Consider the following 19853-nt stretch of genomic DNA (forward strand, 5'->3'; position numbering starts at 1 on the left):
ATGGGGTGAGCGCCCGTGGTTCGGTCCCTGCTCCTGCCAACCTAGCAGTTCTAAAGCATGTCAAAGTGCAAGTAGATAAATAGGTACTGCTCTGGCGGGAAGGTAAACAGCGTTTCCGTGCGCTGTTCTGGTTCGTCAGAAGCGGCTTAGTCATGCTGGCCACCTGACCCGGAAGCTGTACGCCGGCTCCCTCAGCCAATAAAGCGAGATGAGCGCCGCAATCCCAGAGTCGGTCACAACTGGACCTAATGGTCAGGGGTCCCTTTACCTTTACCTGTACTGAGCTGCTATAGCACAGTCAATGGCAAAAAGGAGCACCACACCCCTACTGATGGAAGGAATGGGATGGCCCGTACCAGTGCTAAAAACTGCTGACCAACAGTCATGCATCTATGACCCCGTCTGCCTTGTCTCACCTGCCTTCCATGACACTCCGGAAAGGTCACGGGACCCCCCACCCCACCCCTCATTTGAAATGGTGAGTAAGTACTACATTCTAGTAGTGGTCTGTGTTGGAGTCACCAAAGTGTGGCGTCTCAGAGAAATTTGGGGCTTGTCTGAAGCAAAGGCAGGTCTTCATGGAGGCCCTTGAACACCTTGCCGATCCAGGCATTAAAAAAAAAAAGAATTTGGACAAGTGTTTACCAAAACTAAAGGTTTTTAAGCACCACCCATTATTATTCGCTGTTTCAACCCTTCTTGAAAAACTGCAAAAATAAAAATAAAAAATGCATTTGGCTTTGAATATATGATTCTGCATATATTGCTGCATCATACATTTGGTTTATTTTATTTTGACATTTATCGTTCCATCTTTTCCACCAAAGAGATCAAAGCGACAGACATGGTTCCCTCCTCCCTTTTTATCTTCACAACAACCTGTGAGGTAGGTTAGGCTGAGAGACAATTAAGTGGCCAAAGGAGCTCTGAACCCTGGTCTCTCAGGTCTTAGTCCAACACTCTGACCACTGCACCACACTGGCTCTCAATATACCATACTTATCTTTTCTCATTTGAATGGAGTATTAGGAAGACAAAAGGAGTTCTGAGGTAGGTAAACACGTGAGGGCTCTGCGTTGGGCCCAGGGGTGCGGCGCCTCTAGCACCATGGGCCAGATTTGAACCACCAGGCCTCATCACCCGGCTCATAAGGCCATTTCAGTAAAGCCATCCCCATCTGCCTACACCTGACATCACCTATAAGGTCAGGTGTGGAGCAGGTGAGGGCAAGACTTGGCCAAAAGGAGCTTTGCCGGTACCGGCAGCTGGCAGTGCCTGCAAAGGCCTTGTACAGTGCTTCCCAAATGCCTGAGAAATCAGCTGGTTTGGGGGTGTTTGAGAAGCACTGTGCACAGAGCTAAACAATCCTTTTAAACTATACCCTCCCCCCGCTGCCCCACTTGCAGGCCAGCACCTTTGTCAAGCACCTGACATGTGCCGGATTATTGTCAGGTGGGTGGTCCTGCTTATCTGTCAAAGTTGGCCCATGAAAGTAGGGGAGTCATGTCACCAGGATGCAAAGGTTCCCCGCTCCTTTTCCTTGAGCTCCCCCTGTTTCAGGGAACTTGCTTGTTAAAACCAAGCTGACACTCCACTTCCCTCTTCCCTTGTTTCACGCTTTTCTTCACTGGACTGTGGAATGAAGAAATCCTGTGCAAAATAAGGCAGGTAAGTCCATTGCTGCAATCTCATTTTTACATGTATTCTATATGGGAGCACAGATTTACAGTTCTGGGGCCAGTTCTATGCTGCCCAAAGTGCATTTACCTGAAGAGAAGATGAAGCAGACTTTTCCTCTGTTGTTACAAAGGGCAGGGTTATCACCAACTGGTAGAAACGGCAAGGGAGAAGGCTAAACATAAGGAAAAAATATCTTAATGGTAAAAGCTGCTTGGCAATTAGCCGATTTGCACTTCACTTTAAATCGTAGTTAAACTTAACTATGCTTTTAAGGTGAGTTTGCTGTGTGCTGTTGCATAAGGAGACGATTGCAGCTGCTTGTTCCTTCTCCACTACTGTGAGCTAAGCCATGGATTGACTTAATGTTACATTTGAGCCCAGGGATTGTGGTTTCTCCCCGCACCCCAACTGCAAGCGGTCAGCTATGAGGAAATCTTGGTTGCAGCTCATTGTTAGTTTGGAGAGAAACAAACCAGGGTTTTGGGTTCAGACTATTACAAACTGTGGCTTAGCTCCCTGTAAGCGTGGCAGGAATGGCTAGAATTTCCTCCCTGTGCCCCAGTTCACCTTTAAACTTTAGTTAAGCTTAACTGGGGTTTAAAGTGATAGGCAAATTGGGCCCTTGGCACAGACTACCTCAGAAAGTAGTGAGCTCTCCTTTGCTGGAGAGAAGAGGCTGGATAGTCATCTGCCAGGGATGTTGTCATTGCGTCCTGTGCTGCAGAACCAGCATACCACAGAGGGTTGGACTAGATGACCACCAGGATACCTTTCTTTTTTTTGGTATAATTTGGTTAAAAGATAAAGGAAGAATTCCCTAGATGCCTAGGTCCAGGTTTGGTGCAAATGCTCTCTTGGTGACAGCGCCCCAGCAGAGATTTAAAATCACAAAACATGCTGGAAAGTAAAGGGTGGAAATACTTTCAGATCTTTAAAATATCCCATTTTAAGTTTCTTCCAAAGTTTCCCTTAGCATAGAAAAAGAGACCACGTGTTTGGTAAGTTACAAATGGTTTACTTACAAACTTTCTCAAAGTCATGTGCTTTTTCATACGGCAGCAAGAAAAGACAGGGAGTTTAACTTTGTTTCAAAAGGTAAAGAGTTTCTAAATTGTTTGTAGAGAAACACAAAGATGGCTTGCTAAAGCCATGTGGTCTCAGCTCGGAGCGTTAGTTCAGACATCCATTCTGGCTGGATTCACATGGTGGAAGAGAATGAACAAAGGTTTGGGTAACCCTCCCAACTGGGACGCGGGTGGCGCTGTGGGTTAAACCACAGAGCCTGAGACTTGCTGATCAGAAGGTCGGCAGTTCGAATCCCCGTGACGGGGTGAGTTCCCGTTGCTCGGTCCCTGCTCCTGCCAACCTAGCAGTTCGAAAGCATGCCAAAGTGCAAGTAGATAAATAGGTACAGCTCCGGCGGGAAGGTAAACGGCGTTTCCGTGCGCTGCTCTGGTTCGCCAGAAGCGGCTTAGTCATGCTGGCCACATGACCCGGAAGCTGTACGCTGGCTCCCTCGGCCAGTAAAGCGAGATGAGCGCCACAACCCCAGAGTCGGTCACGACTAGACCTAATGGTCAGGGGTCCCTTTACCTTTATGTTAAACCCTTCCAAGGTGAGCGGATGTGACCTAGTCAAGTTTGGCAGGACTGCTTACTCTATGGCCTTGCTCCCTTAATGCATTAACTAGAGCTAAACTAGTACTATGATTCTGTTGTCTTCATATGAGCCCCGTTCCAACCCATTTAAAATCTTGCAGCTGCACTGCAACATCCCTGCCACCTTTTATTAGTGCCACATCTGCAGGTAACAATAACTGCTTACATCCTTGTCTAAAGATCAGTTTGACTGGTTTCTAGCATTTTCACCCCATCTTGCCTATTAAAAACAAAGCAGCATAACAATAATAAAAATAGTAAAACTGCAATTAATATCCTCACATGGCAACCCCACAGAATTCAGATCAAGTGTTACTTGTTTCTGTAGCACCATTAATATATACAGTGCCTGAGGCTGCAAATCTAAACGCAGTACAGATTAAGCCCCACTGAGCAGCAACGCATTTATTCACTGCTTAATACACTAAATGCACATTTATTTACTGCAAACGATGCAACTTCTTAATGTGTTGGGCGGTATTCAGTTAAATAATTGCACAAGTGGAACAAGCCTATGTTGTAAGAGTGCAACATATGCCCTGAGGGCCTGATAATATGAATTGCAGCAATGGAGGAGGCTGTAAAATTAGAGGAGGAGAGAAGAAAGGATGGATGCAACAAAAGGATGAGTCAAAAATGTATTTAGCAGATATATAAAGTCTCTGTTTTAAAAGCTACCTATTTTGAAAAAATAGTTCCAAATGATCTGTCCCTGCCTTTTCTTCTACTCCGATCGTTTAGGAAGAAAAGAATCAAAGCAGGCTTTGAAAAAACAACTGCATGGAGAGAGATTACAGCAAAACTGCTTTTGGCTGAGCGCAGTTTCCTCCTCTGGTTTGATCCACCCATTATCTCTGAGCTGAACCTTCCAACTGGGTCAGCACTACATGAAACAGGAGGCACAGAGCAATTGGAAAAGTGCTTGTCATATACAGCAGACAAGTAATCACACTCCTGCCCTTTGCTCTGCAGATTTAGAACTGGCGTTCTGATTTGTCCAACCTTTCCAGTGTTGTATGCCAAAGGCATGCACAGAAGAGAAACGGTTTTTAGAAAGAACAAAAACCTGGAACATGACCTGTAAACATAGGATAGGACTGTCATTTAACAAGACCTTCAGATTTATTTAAAAAACAAATACAAAATACACATACACAATTTTGCTTTGCCAGTTTATTTATTCCAGCAGCACTGATAGGATTTGACCTCTGTTGCAAAAGCATATGAGTATTTGCAAAGCTGTTTACCGCTTTTCTCAAAAAACCAACAAGACCACCACAGTACTATCTATTGATGTTTTTTAAAAAATAAGTAAACAGGCAATCAGGCTTGTGTAAATTGAGTGTTGCAACTGCAAAGCAGGCTGATTTTTGCCTGTCATCGCAGCTTCTCTAGGATGAGAAATAGCTTGGCATAATGCACTGTACCAGCAGATGTCAGCATCGGAATGTGGTGCGATTTGGGAATGTGCCTGAACATAAAAAGGGAAAACGTGTCTTGTCGAGGAAAGAGGGCGTTTGTGGAAATTTTGGATTGTTGATCGGCTGAGGAGGCTCAGGCTATTATGCTCAAGGAATGGTGCTACGTGCTCTCTTTTGCCAACACCATCAGAGTTTATGGCCTAAGGATGATGGGACGTGAGTGGAGTGGCGCTGTGGGTTAAACCATAGAGCCTAGGACTTGCCAGTCAGAAGGTTGGCGGTTTGAATCCCCGTGACAGGGTGAGCTCCCGTTGCTCGGTCCCTGCTCCTGCCAACCTAGCAGTTTGAAAGCACGTCAAAGTGCAAGTAGATAAATAGGTACCACTCCGGCGGGAAGGTAAATGGCGTTTCCGTGTGCTGCCAGAAGCGGCTTAGTCATGCTGGTCACATGACCCGGAAGCTGTACGCTGGCTCCCTCGGCCAATGAAGCAAGATGAGCGCCGCAACCCCAGAGTCAACCTAATGGTCAGGGGTCCCTTTATCTTTTAAGGATGATGGGAGTTGTAGTCCAACAACATCTGCAGTGACACAGGCTCCCCACCCCTGCTTTAATGCATGTTCTCTGGGCTAGTAATACGTGACATCTGAACTGGAGCAAGGTTCCTTTATGAATAGTCTTGCTTGAGAGCCGTGTGCACCAAATAGGTCCAGAGGGTTGACAACAGATATCTTTGAGGGAAGGCCTCCTGGGGTGTTGGGAGGGGGGGAGAGAGAGTGTGTGTTTTTCTGCAGGCTTTGGGGAAGGGTGGGAATGGTGGTAGCCAGCTGGTGGCTCTTAGAATCATAGAATTGTAGCACTGGAGGGGACCATGAGGGTCATCTAGTCCAGCCCCCTGCAATGCAGGAATCTCTTGCCCCACATGGGGCTTGAACCCATGACCCTGAAATTAAGAGACTCAAGCTCTACCAACTGTGCTATGCAAAAGGTCTGGCATACTTAGAAATAAGAATCTGAATGCAGTCTAAGTTTGCAAGGTGCCATGTTCTGGTTCCTTCCATGCATATAGCAGATTCCCAGTCTTTTTCTTCTGGGATCTCCTCTGTCCCACCAGTCTAGTACGAATCCTGAGATGGCAATGGATCTTCCACAAACATCGCAGAGGTCTCCAGGCACACCTCTGCAGAGTGCAGACGGCCCCAAATGTGGGGTTTGCATGTAGAAGATCCCAGGTGTTCCAAAGCCACAAAATTCTCCTAAAACTTCTAACCCGGGCCTACATCTAACAGTCAAAAATCAGAGCCTCTAGTTTACTTCCTAATGAAGAGCCCTGAGCAAACATGAAAATGCGTGAGGAGAAATGGCTTGTCGGAGATCTGTTGCTGATTAACACCTTTCAGTAACTCATGGCAATTTCCAGTCAGAATGCAGGCCCGGTTTATAATTATCAAGAAGAAGAAGCATGCACATCCAAGCATGCATATATTGTGGGCACTCCCATCATGCTTTTTAAAAGTCTAAGCTCTTTTGTGGGTTCCTAGGCTTAGAATGGGTAGCTTACATCGAGCGGCAATGGTGATGGCCGCTATACAAGCCCACTGTACTTTACTTTCCCTCTTGAATTCAACATAGACGACTCGAGCGAGATGTGCTCATTAATATGCTGCTTTGAAAGCCTGGGGATTTAGCAGGGATGGCTATGGTTTGCTAATCGTGAAAACAGTTGCCTGAAGATGAGCAAATGTTCTCTCGAAAACCTTTCTCCAGACAGCTGGGATTTCAGCCCTACTAATTAATGGAAACAATATCCGAGAAAGTTATATAATGATTACCACCTGCTGAATGCAGCTCCGCGGTTCGGCACCTTAAACCTAATCACAATGGCTGTGATCCCAGCCACCTCAAAGCCTGCTGCTTGATGCCTGTCCAATAATCACCCGGCTCGTGCTTTCTCTGTGTGTTTTGAGGCAGTACGTGGAGAACACTCTGTGGGAGCAAATATCTAGGAAATAAGATCCTCTGAACACCATAGGACTTTGTCTATCAGGGGCACCTCTCCATCCATATACACCTGCATCCAAGCAGCACATTGGGCAAGAAGAGGTGGAGATATGCTTGTGTTGCTACTGAAAATTGGTCCATGCTGTCCGCTTTGTAATTTGCAGATTGCATGACATGGCACCCAAGCCACGAAGTTTCCAGGAGAACTGAGTATAATAATAATAATAATAATAATAATAATAATAATAATATATTTGTACCCGCCCATCTGGCTGGGCTTCCCTAGCCACTCTGGGCGGCTTCCAACAAAGCTTAAAAAAACATTAAAATGTCACACATTAAAAACTTCCCTAAACAGGGCTGCCTTCAGATGTCTTCTAAATGTCAGGTACTTGTTTATTTCTTTGACATCTGATGGGAGGCTGTTCCACAGGCAGGCGCCACTACCGAGAAGGCCCTCTGCCTGGTTCCCTGTAGCTTTGCTTCTCGCAGTGGAGACGCTCCTTCAGGTATGCTGGGCCGGGGCCGTTTAGGGCTTTAAAGGTCAGCATTTGGGTTTATGGGTTCAAATAGGGCATAACTTTATTGGTTACAGATGTGAGGAGTTTGGCTTAGGCATTGGGGTGAAGGCAAGCTATATCTTGACTCCTGCCCTTTTGCAGGGAGTTCACAGAAGGGTAAACCACCAATAGGGGGTGCCCTATGACTTACATCAAAGAAGGGCACCCAATGGGTCCCTGTAGGAGCTGTGACATGGCCCTAACCCATGTCTAGGCTTCAGACGGTATTCAAACCCGGATCCCTTTTTAACAGAATACCCTTACTGAGGAGGGGCAGGCAAAGGCCACAACCTCCCCTCCAACCAAACAGAGGCTCACCCAATGCCTAACCTCACAAACGTTGTGACAATTGCTACTAGGTAGGCAAAAAAACCTTTCCCAGTAGTGATGTATGGAAGTCAGAGCTGGACCATAAAGAAGGCTGAATGCCGAAGAATTGATGCTTTTGAATTATGGTGCTGGAGGAGACTCTTGAGAGTCCCATGGACTGCAAGAAGATCACACGTATCCATTCTTAAGGAAATCAGCCCTGAGTGCTCACTGGAAGGACAGATTGTGAAGCTGAGGCTCCAATAATTTGGCCACCTCATGAGAAGAGAAGACTCCCTAGAAAAGACCCCGATGTTGGGAAAGATTGAGGGCACAAGGAGAAGGGGACGACAGAGGACGAGATGGTTGGACTGTGTTCTCGAAGCTACCAGCATGAGTTTGACCAAACTGCGGGAGGCAGTGGAAGACAGGAGTGCCTGGCGTGCTGTGGTCCATGGGGTCACGAAGAGTCGGACACGACTAAACGACTAAACAACAACAAAAACAACAACAACAGGCAAAAACCAAATGGCAGGTGCCAATTTGCCAAGTGCAAAAATTCCTACCCAGACCCAACAATATGGCAACCGACAATTGTCCATAGAAAGGTCGCATCTGAGCAATGCATGGAAAGAGGGTGGGTGGGTTGGGTGATCTGGCGATGGGGCGAGAGAGAGGGTGCCGGCTGGCCACATTGCAGTTAAGTCGCCTGCGGCCACACCCACCCCGAAAGCTGATTGGCTGGGGCTGTTCCATAGGGGGAAACAAACCCCAGCAATGATGATGCATGCGGCATGACACAGGAGAGAGCCGGCATCCCTCCACCCCTTTGGCTGCTAAGATGTTGTGACCCAACTGCCCAGCCGCAATGCCGCCCATCGGGAAAAAGTGAGTGGACTTGTGATAAAGAAGGAGCAGGATCTGGGTTTGTTATGTACTGAGTTGAATAGGATCCAAAATGCAGCAGTCTGATTGGTCCTAGAACAATAGAATCCAAAATACAGCAGTCTGATTGGTCCTAGAACAATGCAGCAGAATGATTGGTCCACAGGAGCCACCCAATCCAGCTCCAGGTGGAAGTGAATCCACAACCTGATTGGCCTACAGGAGAACCCCGGAATTAGCCAATCACGTGGGGCCCATTGTGTAAATAATGTATATAAAGCAGATACTTTGGGGAAACTTTCATTCCTCCTCACCACTATGAGCTGAATAAAGAGCATGAAATCCACTCTCGACTCCGAGTATATTTCAGGGTTCCAGATGAGGCTGAGAGCAGAGGAAACATCCAAAACCACTTTGGGAGCTCATCACAGCTAAAGTGAGATTTGAGGAGGTGACATTTTAGTTCATATCCTTAACACCATTCCAGCTCTCTCCATGCTAAGATTTAATTTTAATTCGTTTACCACCCTTGGCAGGTAAACAGCAATGAATAAGTAGCTCAGTGGCAGAGCACATGTCTTCCCCTTAGAGAAGGTTCAACAGCCAGCATGTCAGGGAGAGTCTCATAGAATTGTAGAGTTGGAAGGGACCCTATGAGTCATCTAGTCCAACCCTCTGCACTGCAGGAATCTCAGCTAAAGCATCCATGATATAAGGCTTATTCTCCTTTTCTGAACCCTGGTGAGTCAACACCAGCCAGTGAAGAGAGATGGGACAATAGTCTGTCTCAGTGTAAGGCAACTCCCTATGTCCCTATATAAAACACTGAATTAAAATATTTTAGAATAATGCAGACCAAAAATCAGCAGAGCCAAAGCATCATTTTGGAGAAATAAGGTAAAAACGAACTTTGCTCCTCCAGACCAAAACAGGTTCCAGAAGGTCCCAAGAATGCCCTCAGAGATGGAGCTCACCAGACTTTCTGGCCAGGGTGTTCTTGGAATAGTATAGAAATGGGAAAGGAATCATCTAGGAAGTGGGAATCTTTTTTCAGATATGCTGAGACTGCAGGCTCTGGGCTGACCTTGCAGAGCGAGGGAAAGCAGTGAAGCAGCTAACGAGTTTGACCTGTCTCTCCTCCAGGGAATTGTAATTGGATGTGGAATCTATTCCTTCTAGGTCATTCCCACCCATCTCAGGAGCAGGACAGCTGGATTCTGTGCCATCTGCTCGGTGGCTCGTGTCAGGTTCTCGTTTTATGAGTTCAAAGACTGACATCACAAAAGGTTGTCATTACACTTGTCACTTCCTGGCGCTCAAATCCTTACCAGAATAAGGCCAGGAGTTGCTGAGTGAGCAATGTGCCTGCTTGTAAGCCAAGCGAAGTAACATAGGAAACATGCCGAGAAGGAGAAGGAAGGATTGTGTCCGGAATGGGAGAAATGGAAGCAGAAAAAATGAGGTATTAACCAAATATTCCCTGTGGATTAATATGCATCCCAGTATTCCTAGGAATAGGTTAAAAAAACACTGAGAGTTTTTTTCTTTTTCTTTTTAAAAAAGTTTAAGGGTACTCTCATTTTCCTACTCATATTGAAATACTACCCCTTAATGAGGCCAAACTTAGATTCACAAAATGTTTAGGGGTATGTGTATCCCTGCGTCCCCCCAGAAAAAAAGCACTGGGGATACCACTAAATCAAATTATTCATTCTGTTCAGATCTGCTTGGATGAGACTAGCAATTCCTCATCTAGGCTCTGATTACACTTAGACCTATTTATAAGGATTGGCAAAATCTGCCCATTTCGGTCTCTCATTTTTCTAATCTTAAAATCAGTTCGCCACATTGGTTTGCCGTTTAAAATAAGTAAGTAAAGTGGTACCTTGGTTCTCAAATGGACTAGTTGACGAACAAATTGGCTCCCGAAAGCTGAAAACCTGGAAGTAAGTGTTCTGGTTTTTGAACATTTTTTGGAAGTGAATGTCCGACTCGGCTTCTGCTTGAGTGAAGGAAGCTCCTGCAGCCAATCAGAAGCTGCGGCTTGGTTTTCGAATGGTTTCGGGAGTTGAACGAACTTCCAGAACGGATTAAGTTCGAGAACCAAGGTTCCACTGTATGTATGAACCTTGTCATATAAACTTGCTGCTGTAGTCTGAAGTGGTAAAGCTTCAGCCCAGATTTACTCCCCTCTTCCCTACATGAGCAGCATTGCAGGGGAGGAAGTAGTGGAGATGAGCACATTCATTACTGGTGTAATGAACCCTCATTTTCCTGGTTCTAAATGGCACGAGGAGCCTATACGACACTTGTGTCACATGGATAAACAAACAAGGCCTCTAGCAGGAATAGGCTTTTGTCTTGCCCTTTGGCAAAATGTGGATTGCAAGCACTTTGGAGCAGGACCTTGTGCAGTGATGGTGCGAAACTTTTCATAGTTAGCAAATCAGTTGGTGATGGAACAGATTCAGCAAAGCACAAACTGTATTTTCTCTCTTCGTGTGTAAGTTTATTTCTTAGAATCCAACACCTCATGGATGTTTTCATTAGTTAAACATGCAAGCCTGCTGCTTGATTGTTATTAGATCTGATCTGTACAGCCAGCAGGGCAGATATGTTTTTGCTGCTTCTTTTTTACTACACACAAATAAGGGGTTTTATGGGGACTAAAACGTGAGGACTCATCTCGGAGGCTGACTTCTGGACCACATTTCGTCCGTGGGGTTTCCTGTCTCTAGTGGATTCAGTTCATCAAGGCCTCCTGCTGCAACGGGTCCCTTCACTTTAATGGGTCTCAGGGCTGTTGTCTTATCTTCCCCGCTAGGTGTGAGGGGTACATTGCTTTTTGCAGGGCAGGGTTATATGTGTGTTGGGGTGTGTGTGTCCCCCACAGGTTTTGTGGGGGGGTTGACTCTTTGTCATCCTTAAATATTTTGTGGTGCGGATACCCTTTTAGCCACTGCGGTTGTCAATTTAATAAGGGGTTTTAAGAGTAATCAGTAACTTCAGCTCAAGCACACATTACACTAAATGCATAGCTTGTTGCTGTTTTTTCCCTTCATTTAGTTACAAGTTCAGGGTCACCACCACCACTCCATTTCTCATTGAGACATCAGAATGGAGGGAGGGAAGATTTCACCCTCCCCTCCAATGGTGCAAAGCCAGTGGAAAACCTTCCCCCCTCCTCAAGTGAAGTTATAAGGCCTCTCCTCCTCCTCCTCCTCCTCCTCCTCCTTCTTCAATTTGTATACTGCCCTTCATCCAAAGACCACAGGTTCACAACATAAAAATACAAAATGAAAACACAAAATGCATAACGAAATAAGCACAAAAGCAATACCCCCCCCACAGACACATTTAAAAGGCCATAGAATGTCAATCAGCCAAATGCCTGGTTGAAGAGAAACTATTATTTTTATTTACTAAATTATGGGGGAGCTCCCACTGGTTGTCAAATAGAGAATTAAAGTAGCTTCTAGTTTGGCCCCCCAGATGGTAGTTTTCCAATATCATTTTAAGTTACTCCCCGCTTCCCTGTTGAGCAGGCTGTCCTACTCACTGTCCTAATGGCTACTGGGATGCAGGTGGCACTGGGGTCTAAACCACTGAGCCTCTTGGGCTTGCTGTTCAGAAGGTCGGCAGTTCAAATCGCTGCTCCCGTTGCTCTGTCCCAGCTTCTGCCAACCTAGCCATTCAAAAGCACACCAGTGCAAGTAGATAAATAGGTACCACTATGGCTGGAAGGTATACGACATTTCCATGTGCTCTGGCTTACGTCATGGTGTCCTGTTGTGCCAGAAACGGTTTAGTCCTGCTGGCCACATGACCTGGAAAGCTGCGGACAAACGCCGGCTCCCTTGGCCTGAAAGCAAGATGAGTGCTGCAACCCCATAGTCGCCTTTGACTGGACTTAACCAGGGGTCCTTTACCTTTTACCTTTTACCTAATGGCTACCAGGTTTTGTTGTTGTCCAGTGTGACTTAAGGATAAGTATGTTTATGATCCTGGAAAAAAAATCCACCCTGAGTCAGGAGTATTTCTTGAGTGAACAGAACTGTGCCAAGTGGGTGGCATTCGAGCATTACAGTGGTACCTCAGGTTAAGTACTTAATTTGTTCTGGAGGTCCATTCTTAACCTGAAACTGTTCTTAACCTGAGGTACCACTTTCGCTAATGGGGCCTCCTGCTGCCGCTGTGCTGCCACCACACAATTTCTGTTTTCATCCTGAAGCAAAGTTCTTCAGGGTTAGCGGAATCTGTAACCTGAAGCGTATATAACCTGAAGCGTCTGTAACCCGAGGTACCACTGTATTGTAACTTTGGTGGTGGGTTGGCTGAGGGTGAGCACCAGCAACTCTACATTTTTTATTGAAAACCAGAAATGTTCCCATTCTTAAAAACAAGCTTTCATTCATTAACTAGAGGTTGTCATCTCATGAGTTAAAAAAGCCAATTTCATGCAACCAATTTCACATCAGGCAAATAAGTGTTCCAGGCAGGCAGCGCACCCATTGGCCCCATCTTGGCTACAGCCCATCTTGCAAGGCACCCAGTCAATTTAAATGGACAGGGATTGCACAAAAGGGAGCATTTGGCCAATTGCACAAAGTGTCTCTCTCTCTCTCTCTCACACACACACGGCTCATTTTCTTTTCAGCATCAAGGTGGAGGCGGAGGACAGAGGCAGCCCTGGCACGGATGGAGATTGAAAGGCTCTAGGGGAAAACTAACAGCACGGAACAGAGATGCATGCAAATTTTGGGAAAGTGATTACATCACCTGGTGCTCACGCTACTATGCAGCCCAGAGGAATTAAACTTACCAGTCAGAACTCGCAGAAAACGATGATTTTATGGGCCTAACGATCTGTGCTGGTAGTTTTAAGGGAAAGAGAAACGGATCAGCCACCCTCATAAAATAGTTGCAAAGTGGAAAAATGAATCAGTGAAGATATAACCCAGTATTAAAAATAGTAAACGAAGAAAGGAGAAATGCGGAGAAGGTGTTGAGATATAGCAATTAAACCTGTCTGCCTCCAGATTCCTGAATGTGTTTTGCACTCCGGATAACTAGCCTTGGGGGAATCAGACTCCAGTCTCTTCGACAAGGTGATTCTTTTTCCCAGGCATGCTGCAACAAATTGTTCAACTCCTGAAGCTGGTCCATTGAGCTTCCATTATAATTTTCTGAAGTCTCAACACGGGATATTCTAAATGTGCAATAACATAATGCAATTCAATAGCGAACATGACTTTCAAATAAGAAGATGGCAGTTGTCAAATGTAAAAATGCAAAGAGTACCTATAAGAGCCTTCATAAGAGAGAATGAGAAGATGTGTGGGCTATTTAAAACTCCCTAACCAATCAGGAGATGATTGGTGCTGTCCATTGAACACTGCAGTCCACCTCTTGGGGACCACATATGCTCGGATGCCTAGGTGCATATCTCTGCATTAAGGCGATTGAGGCCTATAACTAGTTCCACCTCAGCATCTTGTTTTCCCATTCTTTAGAGCAACCTCCTGCAACCCAACACCTTCCAGATATTTTGGATTACAAGTCTTATAATCTCTGATCATTTACCACACTAGCTGTATTTGATGGGGGTTGTAGTCTAGAACATCTGTGGCTCAGGAACGCAATACCTCAAGGACCACCTCTTTCCATATGAATCTACCTGGACCCTGAGATAATCTTCTGAGCCCTCCTTCGTGTGCCCCCTCCTCAAGAGGTTTGGAGTGTGGCAACACGAGAACAGGCCTTCTCTGCAGTGGCTCCCCGTCTGCAGAATGTTCTCCCCAGGGAAATTCACCTGGCACCTTCATTATACACTTTTAGGTGCCAGGCAAAAAAGTTCCTTTTTAACCAGGCCTTTGGTCGATCTGATTTACATCCTATGCCCTTTTAAAATGGTGTGTGTGTGTGCTGGGGCTGTTGGGTTATTGTTTTTATTTTGATTATGTATTTTGTGGTTTTATATCTTGATTTTATTCTGTGAACTGCCCTGAGACCTCTTGGTATAGGGCCATATATAAATTCAATAAATCAGCAGCAGCAGCAGCAGCAGCTGGAGGGCACAAAGTTGGGGTAGGTTTCACTTCTCCACACACAGTTGGCTTAGACTGGTACAGTGGTACCTCGGTTCCCGAACACCTCCGTTGTCGTATGTTTTGGTTCTCGAACGCCCAAAACTGAGAAGTAAATGCTTCCGTTTTTGAACTTTTTTGGAACCCGAGCGTGGCTTCCACTGAGTGCAAGAAGCTCTTGCAACCAATGGGAAGCCATGCCCCGGTTTTTGAACGTTTCAGAAGCTGAACGGGCTTCCAGAATGGATTCTGTTCGAGAACCGAGGTACCACTGTACATAGATGAAAAGAAGATGTGTTGTGTGTTGGGAGCTGTATTGAATATTCATTTCCCCTTGCATTGCACTTGGAAGAAAACTGAACAGCCCTGATTGTCTCTTGCATAATCGTGTTCCAGATCTATATTGCCTTCTGTGGAGTCAGCCCATTGACCCATCTAGTTGGCAGCAGCTCTCTAACATTTAAGACAGGGAATGAACCTGGGAATTGGGACTTTCTGCATGTAAAGTAGACGCTCTACCACTGACCTAGAACCCTTTCCCTGTGTTCTTCTGATCCATCTGCCGCTGCATGTGTGTCTTCTGCTTTTCCACTCCAGCCAATGAGTGTCACATGAGCTAGTATTTTCTATAAAGAACCTTGAGTGTGGATTCCTGTTTGAAGATTCCACCTCTCCTTGTGTAGGCTGAGGCTCCCATCACATTTTATTTAACAAAACGCATATACAGTGGTGCCTCGGATTAAGTACTTAATTTGCTCCGGAGGTCCGTTCTTAACCTGAAACTGTTCTTAACCTGAAGCACCACTTTAGCTAATGGGGCCTCCCGCTGCCGCCGCACGATTTCTGTTCTCATCCTGAAGCAAAGTTCTTAACCCGAGGTACTATTTCTGGGTTAGCGGAGTCTGTAACCTGAAGTGTATGTAACCTGAAGTGTATGTAACCTGAGGTACTACTGTAGCATCCATAAAAATGCATATATTTGTGGAAAAAAATTGTAATATGAGAATGTTTAAAAAACTACAGTAATATGGGAATGTGGAGAACTGAACTTAAGGTTGGAAAAACAAGAAACGGAGAGAAACCAAAACTGACGGATTCTCCCATCCTTACCATGAATGTGGTCCATGACTTTCCCATGGGCCTCAATTTTCTTGTATAGTTTGCTGCTCACAAACTCAAGCACACACAAGTGCGGTTGAAGCAACTGCATCATAGCCACAGTTCACCATCCTGCTCCCCCAAGTTCCTTTATCAACTCTAGTATTCTCCAGTAATGTAAGGGAAGAGGCAGCCATATGGAAGGGTAATATCACTGGAAAACTCCTACAGGAAGGCTCTCAATGGCTAATAGCCATGGCAATGTTGTATCTTCACTGCCAGAGGCAGCATTTCTCTGAATATCTGTTGGAAACTACAAGTGAGAAGAGTGTTGTTGCCCTCAGGTCCTGCATCCAGACTTCCCATAGGCATCTTGTTGGGGTCACCATAAGAACACACATACCTCTCAAATGTCCCTTGAGACACCCCATTTTTGTGTGAGAAACAGCACCCCAAAATGCACCCTCCCAAAAATGCTTTTTTTCAGGACCATGCGGTGCCTCAAAACCTGCATTTTTTGGTGTGAGAACACAGCTATGACAAAAACATGTCTTTTGGGGCCACAATCTCATGTGCACTGGAGTGCGGCCCTGGAAAACATGTGTACCAGTTTTTCACCTTGATGGTTAGGAGGGTATGAACAGAAGCAGAACTCTTCTTATGATTTTGAAAACCGGCTAAAAATTCATTTTAATACAGACCCGGAAAGTTTACTAATGTCGTTATTGAGAGACACACATAATTCTACATGGTTTTCTATATTACCCTCAAACGCAGGAAAACAGGGATTCTCTTCTTATCAGATGAGTCACAAATCTTATCTCTCATCAAGCAGAGGCTGCTAGATCATGAAATAAAAAAACTACCCCTCCCAGCCTTTTGTATGTTCATCTGCTTACTTAGGATTGTAGCCCCACCATGGAGTAATGCCTAATTACTTTTATAATTTAGATACTCCATCGCATCACAGAGCTTTTATGCTAGCTCATCTACAGATGAGGCGAATGCATTTGTTGTTTGGAAGGTGTTTTTTTTTTTAAAAAACCCTTCCAGAACAGATTCTGTTCCTGTCATAAGAAAACAACAGTTACAATACATCACATAATTTTGGATTGCCCTCTTCTCAACACCCTTCGCAGTGACACCCTCACAGCTCAAAATATCGATTTACAAAGAGTATCCCAATATTTGTTGAGGGATGATACTCCCAAAACTACCAAGATAGTTTCGGGGTACTTAGCCGAGATCTTGAAAGCTAAATCTAAAGTTGCCTGATTTATTCAATAGTTGGCTAGCCAGTCTTTTATATATTGTATGTGCTTGGATTATTAATGTATTTGGATGGCTTTGCATGATTTTATGATTTTACTCTTTTAACTTATGCCAATAAAGGCTAGTAGCAGCAGAGTTAATACTGTTCTGGCACAGTAATTCAATCCACATGACAAGCCCCGATTCCCTTGAAGAGCAATTTATTTGGTTGCATCAGATTATATTTGTTTACAGAACACAGTGCTGTGCGCTGTAATAAGCATGGTGGCAATATGATATATTCACCAGAATATAGAAAATACCACTTTTGACTATAATAAAGTGTGCAGATAAGCATGACTATCCTTCATTGACTCTCTCCATTCCTCTAGGCAATGAGTTTTCCAATTCTAATATATTTACTTCCAGACAGCCTCCTAGCATCCATTGTATGGCTTTGTGCTAGGAGAAACAATATCATCTGGAAGAAAAGCTCTGGAATAGCATTGCCTCTATTAGCTTCATGAGTCGTGGAATACTATCCTAATGAAATTCCATTCCATTCCTACAGCCATTCCAAAGGTGGTTGTAGCCTGTATATGTAACAAAATTGTTTAAAACAAAACAAAACAATAACAGTCCAACATTTTCCTGATGAAACTAGGGACATCCTAAGAATATTCACAATAATAATAGTTTTATTATTTATACTCGCACCTATCTGAGTTGCCCCAGCCACTCTGGGTGGCTTCCAACATATATAAGAAAATAATAATAATAATAATAATAATAATAATAATAATAATAATATTTTCTTTATACCCCACCCATCTGGCTGGGTTGCCCCAGCCACTCTGGGTGGCTTCCAACAAAATAGTTAAAATATATTAAAATGTCAGTCATTAAAAACTTCCCTAAACAGGGCTGCCTTCAGATGTCTTCTAAATGTCAGATAGTTGTGTATTTCTTCGACATCGGATGGGAGGGCATTCCACAGGGCGGGCGCCACTGCTGAGAAGGCCCTTTGTCTGGTTCCCTGTAACTTCACTTCTCGCAGTGAGGGAACTGCCAGAAGGCCCTCGGCACTGGACCTCAGTGTCCGGGTTGAACGATGGGGGTGGATTCAGGTAGGTAGCCATGTTGGTCTGATGCAGTCGATACAAAATTAAAAAATTGTCCAGTAGCATCTTAGAGACCAACTAAGTTTGTTCTGGGTATAAGCTTTCGCGTGCATGCACACAAAAACTTATACTCAGAACAAACTTAGATGGGGGTGGAGAGGCTCCTTCAGGTATACTGGGCTGAGGCCGTTTAAGGCTTTCAAGGTCAGCACCAACACTTTGAATTGTGCTCGGAAACGTACTGGGAGCCAATGTAGGTCTTTCAAGACCAGTGTTATGTGGTCTCGGCGGCCTCTCCCAGTCACCAGTCTAGCTGCCACATTCTGGATTAGTTGTAGTTTTCAGGCCACTTTCAAAGGTAGCCCCACATAGAGTGCGTTGCAGTAGTCCAAGTGGGAGATAACTAGAGCATGCACCACTCTGGTGAGACAGTCTGCGGGCAGGAAGGGTCTCAGCCTGCGTACCAGAAAAAACCCTCCCTATACAGGGCTGCCTTCAGATGTCTTCTAAAAGTAGTTACTTACCTCAGTGTCTCGGTGTCGCATAACTACATAACCTCCAACATTTCTCCAATGAAAATAGGGGTGGCCTAAGGAAAAGTGGAGCATTCCGTGATCAAATCAGAAGCTGGGATTGTGTCTGTAAATCCAGGACTGTCCTTGGAAAATAGGGACACTTGGAGGCTGTGTAATAGTGATAGAATCGTATAATCTTCCCTTGTAGCCACAACCATACCACCTCCCTCCACATGAGGGAGGTATCAGCAAATTCAGGGTAACCTCAAGATTTGCAGGAGTACCAAAAAGAAGAAGAAGGAAAAATATTGCTGTTGTAAACCTCCCAGAGAACCTAATTATATAGGAAGTATATACATGTGTAATAAGTAAATAGATATCTGGGAAGCAAGCAAACTTAAGGGGAGAACCTCCCTTCTCAAACAGGACTGAAAACCAGGTGTTGAGGGGTAGGGGAATAAAATGGGATTGCTGGAAAAGAATGGTGGAGGAAGCAACCACAGTGATATTAAAGGCTACAGATAGCTCCCTCATTTTCTGTATAGGCCATTACCTGGCTCACACTGAGAAGCTATTTTTAAATGTTGCCAGGGATAGAGCTGAGAGCTGCCTATGGAAATAAATTGAGAAATTCAAGGTTTTAATATAGCTTGGATTGGCCACAAGTGTGTCCATCCCGGTCTACATCATTCCAAATGCAGAAGAAGGGCGGGGGTGGGGGAACAGCCCTGTGAAAACTGAGCATGCTCAGTGGCACAGAATGCTGAGTGACTGTTGGGGAGAGAGAAAAAAAGAAAAGTAGGGGAGATGGAATGGAATGGAGTGGCTGCAAAGCTGAGCAGAAGAAGCACACGCTGCAACATTTTGTTGCGGGGGGCCCTTTGTAGAGAGTCTAATCCCTTTCTAACAAAGTAGGTTCTTTCCTGCTGAATTGTACTCCAACTGGGGAAATTTGACTATGGTGTTTTCACTGACACGCTGCCAAAAATCTGAACGATACTGAAAAATGCCCAGAGGAGGCCAGGGGGAGTTTGAATATCATGCTATAATTATCTGACAGGAGAAGCCAATTTTTTATTTTTATTTTATTATTATTGTCCCACGTAAATTAGAAAAATATTGTGAGTTACTTAGCAATGCTTGCAGGTACGAGATGTTAAGCTCAGCCACAATTAACCAGGCTTGATTTATTTGTTTAGAGAAGTTTGTATATGCCTACAAATCGCACTGTGTTGTACAACGTAGCAGCGCACATATACCATAAAGCATC

The 19853-nt window shown here is 44.8% G+C and overlaps 1 long non-coding RNA gene across 1 annotated transcript; it reads left to right on the forward strand.

Annotated features, from left to right (window-relative positions):
* The first annotated feature begins 9841 nt into the window (after nt 1–9841).
* On the forward strand, nt 9842–13343 carry LOC308468951. Its single transcript, XR_013981948.1, has 2 exons — nt 9842–9974; nt 13170–13343. It is a non-coding gene; the product is annotated as an uncharacterized lncRNA (long non-coding RNA).
* The last annotated feature ends 6510 nt before the right edge of the window (nt 13344–19853 follow it).

This window comes from Podarcis pityusensis (assembly GCF_964106645.2).
Source record: "Podarcis pityusensis genome assembly, contig: HAP1_SCAFFOLD_374, whole genome shotgun sequence".
Taxonomy (NCBI): domain Eukaryota; kingdom Metazoa; phylum Chordata; class Lepidosauria; order Squamata; family Lacertidae; genus Podarcis; species Podarcis pityusensis.